Source organism: Haematobia irritans, chromosome 1 (assembly GCF_050003625.1).
Source record: "Haematobia irritans isolate KBUSLIRL chromosome 1, ASM5000362v1, whole genome shotgun sequence".
Lineage (NCBI taxonomy): Eukaryota > Metazoa > Arthropoda > Insecta > Diptera > Muscidae > Haematobia > Haematobia irritans.
The window spans coordinates 163,072,580-163,083,250 of NC_134397.1; positions in this window are offsets into that span (position 1 = coordinate 163,072,580).

Sequence of the window (10,671 nt, forward strand, 5' to 3'; positions counted from 1 at the left end):
ATGTTTGTATTACAGAAAAAGGTGCTAAGAACTAAAAAATCTCGTGGAAGTGAGAAAGATGTGGCGGAATATACAATTGGGCAGAAACAAAATTTTGAGCATTCAGGTCGAAAACCTATGTTGTTAGCACCTATATTACCTGTTTATTTTCATAATTCATTATGATTGTAAATACATAAATAAATAAAATTTTGAGCACAATATTGTTTGGGAGAATTTTTTTAAACATATAATATTTTTGGGTGCAAAATGCTTCCAAACATATTATATGTTCACATAATAACATATTGTTTTTTTGGAAGACAACATTATTGAAGTTGGATGCAAAAATACAAAATGTTTGGAACTTAGACTACCCAAACATATATTGTTTAGACTAATATGCTTTCAAACATATTATATATTGGAAGAGATCAAACATATAAATGTTTGGGCAATACCCAAAAATGTATATGCTTGAAGCAAAATATGTTTGGGAGTATATGTTACAGAAGCGATTTTTTGTGAGCGTGTAACAGGTTGGCTGATAAGTCCCCGGTGTAACAAAGAAAAACACATTTTTTTTGTCAAAAATCCTTTTTTATTATTCAACATAGTTCCCTTCAAGAGCGATACAACGATTATAGCGACCTTCCAATTTTTTGATACCATTTTGGTAGTACTCCTTCGGTTTTGCCTCAAAATGGGCCTCAGTTTCGGCGATCACCTGTTCATTGCAGCCAAATTTTTTCCCTGCGAGCATCCTTTTGAGGTCTGAGAACAAAAACAGTCGCTGGGGGCCAGATCTGGAGAATACGGTGGGTTGGGAAGCAATTCGAAGCCCAATTCATGAATTTTTTTCTTCTTCATATGGGGCCGTTTTGCCGCGATTTTGACCTTGAAACGCTCCAATAACACCATATAATAGTCACTGTTGATGGGTTTCCCTTCTCAAGATAATTGATAAAAATTATTCCATGCGCATCCCAAAAAACAGAGGCCATTACTTTGCCAGCGGACTTTTGAGTCTTTCCACGCTTCGGAGACGGTTCACCGGTCGCTGACCACTCAGCCGACTGTCGATTGGACTCAGGAGTGTAGTGATGGAGCCATGTTTCATCCATTGTCACATATCGACGGAAAAACTCGGGTGTATTACGAGTTAACAGCTGCAAACACCGCTCAGAATCATCAACACGTTGTTGTTTTTGTCAAATGTGAGCTCTCGCGGCACCCATTTTGCACAGAGCTTCCGCATATCCAAATATTGATGAATGATATGACCAACACGTTCCTCTGCTATCTCGATCAACTTCATTTTACGGTCATTCAAAATCATTTTGTGGATTTTTTTGAAGAGGATATACCACATTATAACAAATTGTTCTTGAGATAATCTCGCATCTTGCATCTTTAATTTGAACCACCAGCGTAGTTCAAATTAAAGCTTTTGTTGGAACAAAGTAAAAAGGTTTTAAAACACTATTTTAAAGCACAGCATCTCCAGTCTTGTTCCTGGGACTAAGTCCATAAAAATGTGGACTTAGCCCAAATATGCTTAACTTTCACCAAATATCCGCGAATATCGGTGAGAAAAGAATCTGCATAAGAAAAATGGAAATGTTCGAGTCGAGCACCTTTCCTTTGAGTGATAGAAAAAAATATGCAACGCATTTGAGCACTAAACACATATCAATGGCTAAGAGACATTAAAGCCTTTCTAACCATGTCTCTTTTACAATCCGGCCCATGTGAGTGCAAGTAGTGCGAATGTTTGTACTAGCGTGTCGAGAGAAATATGAATGTGTGTATGATATATGCACGAAGACTATACGGCACAATGAATTCACACAGATGAGTGTTTGATTACTTGTAGATTTTTGTTGGTCCCGGTTTGCAACTGAGATCTTTAGATGGTTTTTGTGACTAAGTGAGTTGTGAGTTGAGGGTGTATGGGAGTGAGTACAAACATACTTGTAGCCAAGTACCTCTCAAGTCAACTATACAAGTACAATACACAACTAGTACTACTCGTAGCTGACACAAAGGATGTTCGTTGTACCAACAAGCCAGCTTCATATTCATACCCTTGAACGATGTTACACTTACTATTCCTTTCCACTCTCGAAACAAAAGAGAGAAAAAATTATTAAAATCCCATATGATGTTGGATGTTGGTGGTAGATAGAATTTTTATGTGCCCGTGTTTGTGTGATTCTATGTAAAAATGTCTGCTGAAGACTTGTTTTGCCCGCATAACCTATTTCACTGCTATAGTCCTAAAGTTTGGCTTACGTTTCTCTCTGTTTATCAACTCTTATTTGCGGCAATTTATTTGTAATCGTAAAAAGGGTGACAAATACAATAAAAAACAGTTAGCTATGAAAATGAAAAATACTTTCAACGTTGAGAACATCTTCAAATTTGAGAGGTTATGGAGATATGTAGTGCACCCTGCTGTACATTAGGTGAAGTAAACTTACAAGCGGGAATTTTAGTGGCCGATATTTGGGACAGGCAGAATTTTATGTACTCTCCACCTTGGATTGCGTTCAAAGTTATACTAAAGACTCTTATCCAAAATTTAAATACTTGGGTTGTGGTTACAGTAGCCGATGGCAAGGTATCTTACAACTTTTTAACATTAATTTCTAAATTGTAAGTTAGTCCATATGAAGTTAATGTTAGATAAAAAAGACAGATTAAATTCCTATATAAGCAACTTAAGTTCTTGATAGTTTTATATCGAGGATTCAAATTTCAACCGGATCGGAAGAAATTTGTTCCTCCTGAAATTTAACATGGGCTTGTCATAACACGGACGTCCACTATTTCAACTGCTGTTGCACTGAATTTGAAGCACTTTTTAAGGTGTGATCCGAGTACAGTGTCTTCGATGAGAAACCCTTTCAAATGGAGAAGTTTGTGAACAAACAAAGAGATCAGCTCGAAATATACACCTTCGATTGGCCACCAGAATTCAAGTGCTGCCGATGGTAATGGTGTGGGCCGCCGTTAGGGCCCATGAACGCTCCCTGCTCTTATTCATTGACCTTGGGGTCAAAATAAATGCCGTATATTATCGGGAAAATATACCACAGCAATGTTGTCAGATTAGGGGATTTTCCCCACACTGAGATTGGTTGGCGATATTTTTTTGACTTTGAGGGTCTGAGGATTTGGCTGGGGATAAAGCCGTAATTTGGAGATATTTACACCATCAATCAGATAGTATTACATTTTTTATAGAACATATAAAAGCGATGTTGGTCCAATAAGACATACATCAATCTTTTTTTCTTTCAAACTTCGAAAATTTCTTTATCAAGTGAAAATAAACATTTGAGCTTAAAACTTTTCTTGAATTTGTTGGAAAATATTAACTTATTTTTGTAAAATCGGCGTTTGTAATACAGTTTAGTTAAAATTTTCTAAAATTAACCTAAAGTATCTAAAAAATTAACCAAAAGTTTCCTTCTTGTTGGGTTCACCGTTATTTGAAAAAATTTAGTTGGGAAAAACTAAAAATAAAAAATACCCTTATTCCTGAAGTCGCCCTCGCCGTGGCTTTTCGTCTGTCGATACTAATTGGTATTCCGTTCGTCGATATATTCTGCTATCGACGAAAATCGGTATTCCTGGCGTCGCTTTTTGTCGCCTATATCGTCGCATTTTGTCGCCGTTAAATTTACCAGCGACGAGTTTAGTGATTCATTTTTGCAGAAGTTATTTAGACTTTATTAATCGAACAATTGAAAAATAAATTTAAACAAGTATATACGGCCGTAAGTTCGGCCAGGCCGAATCTTATGTACCCTCCACCATGGATTGCGTAGAAACTTCTACGAAAGACTGTCATCCACAAATATCAACTCACATGGTTGTTAAATATCATATGATACCATCACGTATCAAATTTCAACCAGATCGGATGAATTTTGCTTCTCCAAAAGGCACCGGAGGTCAAATCTGGGGATCGGTTTATATGGAAGCTATATATTATTATGGACTGATAGGAACCAATTCCTGCATGGTTGTTGGATACCCTATACTAACATCACGTACCAAATTTCAACCGAATGGGAAGAATTTTGCTCTTCCAAGGTGCTCCGGAGGTCTAATCTGGGGATCGGTTTATATGGGCCCTATATTTAATTATGGACCTATATCGACCAATTTTTGTATGGGTGTTTGAGGCGATATATTAACATCACTTACCAAATTTCAACTGAATCAGATGAATTTTGGTCTTCTAAGAGGCTACGGAGGTCAAATCTGGTGATCGGTTTATATGGGGGCTTTCAACTGAATCAGATGAATTTTGGTCTTCTAAGAGGCTACGGAGGTCAAATCTGGTGATCGGTTTATATGGGGGCTATATATAATTATGGACCGATGGGGACCATTTTTTTGCATGGTCATTAGGGACCATATACTAACACCATGTACCAAATTTCAACTGAATCAGATGAATTTTGGTCTTCTAAGAGGCTACGGAGGTCAAATCTGGTGATCGGTTTATATGGGGGCTATATATAAGTATGGACCGATATGGATCAAATTTTGCATGGTTGTTAAAGACCATATACTAACACCATGTACCAAATTTCAGCCGGATCGGATGAAATTTGGTTCTCTTAGAGGCTCTACAAGCCAAATCGGGGGATCGGTTTTTATGGGGGCTATATATAATTATGGACCGATGTGGACCAATTTTTGCATGGTTGTTAGTGACCATATACTAACACATGTACCAAATTGCAGCCGGATCAGGTGAAATTTGCTTCTCTTAGAGCCATCGCAAGCCAAATTTGGGGGTCCGTTTATATGGGGGCTATACGTAAAAGTGGATCGATATGGCCCATTTGCAATACCATCCGACCTACATCAAGAACAACTACTTGTGCCAAGTTTCAAGTCGATAGCTTGTTTCGTTCGGAAGTTAGCATGATTTCAACAGACGGACGGACGGACGGACATGCTCAGATCGACTCAGAATTTCACCACAACCCAGAATATATATACTTTATGGGGTCTTAGAGCAATATTTCGATGTGTTACAAACGGAATGACAAAGTTAATATACCCCCCATCCTATGGTGGAGGGTATAAAAATTAAATTTGGTAAGAAGTAAAGTGACTAATCTTCAAAAATTACAAAAAATTAAAAAAAGGAACTAGATATCAGCTACTAGATGAGCTAGACTGACTCCAATGATTTAAAACCAATTGGAACAAATGGTTTGTACTTCAATGCCTTTGGCCTTTAGAGACAAATTGTAACAAATGGTAAAAAGCTGTAACTATTATTAAAAAAAAAAACTATATTGTTCAAGTATTTATTCCAGCTTTCACTCTTTAAGGAACTCATGGAGTCCTGAGCTGACCACGATCACAAATCTATTGATATTAAAATGCGCTATTTATACTAAATTGACAAAGGTCTGTATATATAATAGTTATAGTCATCACATTCACATCATAGAAAAGAAAACTGCACAATTAAAGTAAACTTGTTGATTTTCAATTCCATTTATTTTTAATAGAAACTCTTCTAATGTATTTTATTTAGCATCAAACAAAGATAATGTAAATCATTTCCCGAGTCACATTTATCATTTATCCAATAATTAGAATTCAGTTTTGCTCATCAGCTGATTGTTTTCTTTCACGATGATTCTTGTGCCATTGATCTCATCGTCGTCGCCATTTTTATAGTTTTGGAAGCTTTTACTGTCCTTGAATATATATCCACATTTTTCCGCGTCAAATTAAATATATTTTTTTTGATTTTCCGACATAGAACTGCGTCAGTTATAAAAATTTCTTAAACCGAAAAAATTAAAATTTTTCACATCAGCTGATTGTTTTCTAGTGATATCGGCCTTTTATTACCCAGTATTGTAATTGGTACAAAAAGTAATCGTCGTCGTTGCCGTCGCCACTTCACAGGAATACCAAATGAATGACGAGACGACTTAAAAGCGACAGACGACAAAAAGCGGCGGCGAGAGCGAGGACGATTTCAGGAATAAAGGTGGGTATTAAGTTCGAGTTTAGCCGCTAAAAACGTCATTTTTTCACGATTACTTTTCTTTAATAATCCATTTTAAGGAATACAAACTTTAGCGATTTTAGCGGCTTAACTCGAACTTAATACTCACCTTAAGGGTGAATATAAAACTACTGCACCGTACGCGTTAGCAGACGGCTTAGCACAATGCACCACCGGCGAATCACGGTATTAATTGATCTAATTGTCTCCGATTATAGTTTTAATTGAGTCTTAAAAAATATTCAGCTAAACATTTAATTGATTGAACAAATGTTTTAATTGAAACAAAAATCAATCACAAAAAATTAATTTTTTTATGTGGATCAATTAATTTTTTAATTGGTACTATCATTTCTGTGATTGAAGATATTTTAGTTAAAAAATTGAGTCAATTAATTTCGTGATTGAATCAAAAAAAAATTTTTTGGTGTGAATCAGAAAAAAAAAATTAATTGAAAGTCAATTAAAAGATTAATTGATGCTATTAATTTTTGTGATTGATTTTTGATTCAATTAAAAAATTTGTTGAATCAATTAAATTTTTAATTGATTTTTTTTTTTTTAATTCAATCAAGACTTTTATTGCAAACATTTTCGTGAATTTTTGTGTGTGTAACAACGTCTAACGATTATTTTAAGACTTTTCGTGGCCAAAGAAAAACGAATGCCGTTTATGAAATCGAGAACACCCGTGGATGAAATCGTGAACATTCTGTTTTGAGTTTTTGTGAACGTAGGGTAATTATGGACCGATATGGACCAATTTTGCATTGTGTAAAATATCAAACAGAAGGGATGAAATTTGTTCTTCAGGAGGCACCCATGTTAAATTCATTGCTTCTGCGTCAATTTTGCACCACTTCCGTATCCAAAAAGAACATTTTCACTACTTTTTTGGCGAAGATTTTTTGCTGGGATATTGACAACCAATATATCACTATTTTATTCACGCAAAAAAATATTTTTTGTCTTCAATCACGAAATAAATGGATCCAATTAATTTTTATTTGAAATGTCTTCAATCACAGAAATGATAGTATCAATCAAAAAATTATTTGAAAGTCAATTAAAAACTTAATTGGTCCAATTAAAAGATTATTTGATACTATTAATTTTTGTGGTCGATTTTTATTTCAATTAAATAATTTGTTGAATCAATTAAATTGAATATTTTTTAAAAAATTGGAAAAATTTTTGAGATTTTTTTTTTGTGTCATATAATAGATTTTCTGTCATATAATAGAAGTTTGTCTACTATTCAACTGATAAAGAAACATCTTTGGCTCGGCATCAATACCAAAATCCTTAAGGGTATATAACAAAAATGTTGCAAGCATTTTATCGATACCAAGCAATCCTCCATTTAAAAAATAAATCGAAGCTCAAAGTTCATAAACATGCACGGATGAAAAAGACTGTATTTCATATGTTTGGCTATAAACATTATATGTTTGGAACACAAATTTTTAAACACAATATTTTTGAGTGCAAGCATATAATGTTCATAAACTAGCATAACATGTTTGCGACATATATGTTAATATGTTAGAACATATTATGTTTGGGACATAAAATGTTTGTAAATATAATATGCTTGGATGCAAACATATATTAATTTAGAAATAGCCTATAAACATATATGTGTTTAGTAGCTTGGAGCGCTATTTAACAGGGAGCGATATTGAATTAAGTTGGTGGTTGTTGCTTGTTATTACAAAATTTTATTTTTCCTTGGGCAATTGATCAGCTACTTCTTTGATCCTTACAAACTATGTGGTCCGCTGTTCGAATCCCCGTCCGGCAAAAGGTAAAATTAAAATAAAATCATAAAATTGAATAATTTCTTCTACAATGTTTGTATTACAGAAAAAGGTGCTAAGAACTAAAAAATTTCGTGGAAGTGAGAGAGATGTGGGGGAATATACACGGATGAAAAATACTGTTTTTCATATGTTTGGCTATAAACATTATATGTTTGGAACACAAATTTTTAAACACAATATTTTTGAGTGCAAGCATATAATGTTCATAAACTAGCATAACATGTTTGCGACATATATGTTAATATGTTAGAACATATTATGTTTGGGACATAAAATGTTTGTAAATATAATATGCTTGGATGCAAACCTATATTAATTTAGAAATAGCCTATAAACATATAAGTGTTTAGTAGCTTGGAGCGCTATTTAACAGGGAGCGATATTGAATTAAGTTGGTGGTTGTTGCTTGTTATTACAAAATTAACATTTTATTTTTCCTTGGGCAATTGATCAGCTACTTCTTTGATCCGTACAAACTGTGTGGTCCGCTGTTCGAATCCCCGTCCGGCAAAAGGTAAAATTAAAATAAAAAAAAAATCATAAAATTGAATAATTTCTTCTACAATGTTTGTATTACAGAAAAATGTGCTAAGAATTAAAAAATCTCGTGGAAGTGAGAAAGATGTCGGGGAATATACAATTGGGCAGAAACAAAATTTTGAGCATTCAGGTCGAAAACCTATGTTGTTAGCACCTATATTACCTGTTTATTTTTATAATTCATTATGATTGTAAATATATAAATAAATAAATAAAATTTTGAGCACAATATTGTTTGGGAGAATTTTTTTTAAGCATATAATATTTTTGGGTGCAAAATGCTTCCAAACATATTATATGTTCACATAATAACATATTGTTTTTTGGAAGACAACATTATTGAATTTGGATGCAAAAATACAAAATGTTTGGAACTTAGACTACCCAAACATATATTGTTTAGACCAATATGCTTTCAAACATATTATATATTGGAAGAGATCAAACATATAAATGTTTGGGCAATACCCAAAAATGTATATGCTTGAAGCAAAATATGTTTGGGAGTATATGTTACAGAGGCGATTTTTTGTGAGGGTGTGGGGATGTACGATAAATATATGAACAAAATTCAAAGTAATTAAGAAATATGTTATCTAATCAACAAAAACAATCCAACCTTTGAAAAAATTATCGTATGTTCGTTTTACCAATACTAGTATTGTCCACACTTTTTTTTATCACACATTTTTTTCTACAGGATAAATATTTCATCGAAATGGTATTAGTTTGATCTTTATTTTTTTCTAAGTAAAAAACACACATAGAAAATAATTTTTAAGAGTTTTATTTTTAACCTAATTATACAATTTTTTTTTTAGTTTTAATCAGGGCTGTGGAGTCGGAGTCGGAGTCTTGGAGTCGGAGTCTGAAGATTTGGCTGGAGTCGGAGTCGGAGTCGGAGTCGTAAAAATTTTGCTCGACTCCGACTCCGGCTAAACAAAATTTTTTAAAACACTTCACATTTTTGTAACTAAAAAAGTTTTTACGCAAATTAGTTTCCAATGCGTTATGCATTCGATCAATGTACACCATGATTGGAAATGAAAATCAACTTCCAATTACGGCTATCATTTTATGTTTTCTAGAATTTTAGACTAGCAAATGGGCTGGATCGATCCATTTTAATCCCCATATCAAGTTATTTGAAATAATTCGAACAATAATTCGAATTTATTGTTTTTAATTTTATTTTAAGGCTATATACCTACACACATATGACAGAAAAAATTGTCAAGGTTGTTTTTTATAGAAAATTTTGTCACTATTGTATTTGTATGGAATGTTTTGTCAAAATTTAATTTCTATAAAAAAATTATTCGAAATATTATTACTATAGAAATATTTTTTTCTATAGAAAATTATGTCAACATTTATTTCTATAGAAAATAAAAAATAAAACAAGTATATACAGCAGTAAGTTCGTCCGGGCCGAATCATAAATATCCACCACCATGAATCAAATATACTAATTTCCTTAGAAAATTTCATGGGGGTTTGATGACAGATCAGTTTAACCAGTTCGCATCCCGAAAATAAATGCAAAGATTTTACCTATCAGATTCCGGATTTATAAGAACTATTTTTGTTTGAGTTTTAAAGGAATCATAAACATATACTGTAAATGTGCAAGAAAATTAAGAAAAAATACCTTGATTTGAAATCTAAAATCTATAGTACACCAGCTGTTTTATGATTACGAGAAGTAATATCTGGCAAATTTACATTTATGGTAAATGCACCTTCTGTATCCTCAATATCTGAAATCGGTCTATATGGAGGCCTTACCAGCGTTGCAACAACGAATTTTTATTTTGGACCAAATTTTTCCAAAATTCGTACCAGGGAACCAGTTTTCTAATTTAAATTAAAATAATTTAAAAGTTACAATTTTTCTAAAATTTTTCTTCGAAAGAAAATTTTTTCAAAATTTTATTTCTATATAAAATGTTGACCTCATTCTATCTCTATCGAAAATTTTGTCCATGTTTTATTTCTATAGAAAATTTGGTCCAAATTTTATTTCAATAGATTTCATTTTAGCCAAAATTTCAATTTAGCCAAAATTTAATTTCTATAGAAAATGTAGCCAAAGTTTAATTCTATTGAAAATTTAGCCAAAATTTAATTTCTGTAAAAAATTTAGCCAAAATTTTATTTCTATTACATATTTTGCAGAAATTTGTACAAAATTTTTGCATAATATTGTATCCCAACATTTTTTAAGAAGCTTATTTCTATACAAAATTTTGTTAAAATTTTATTTCTATGAAA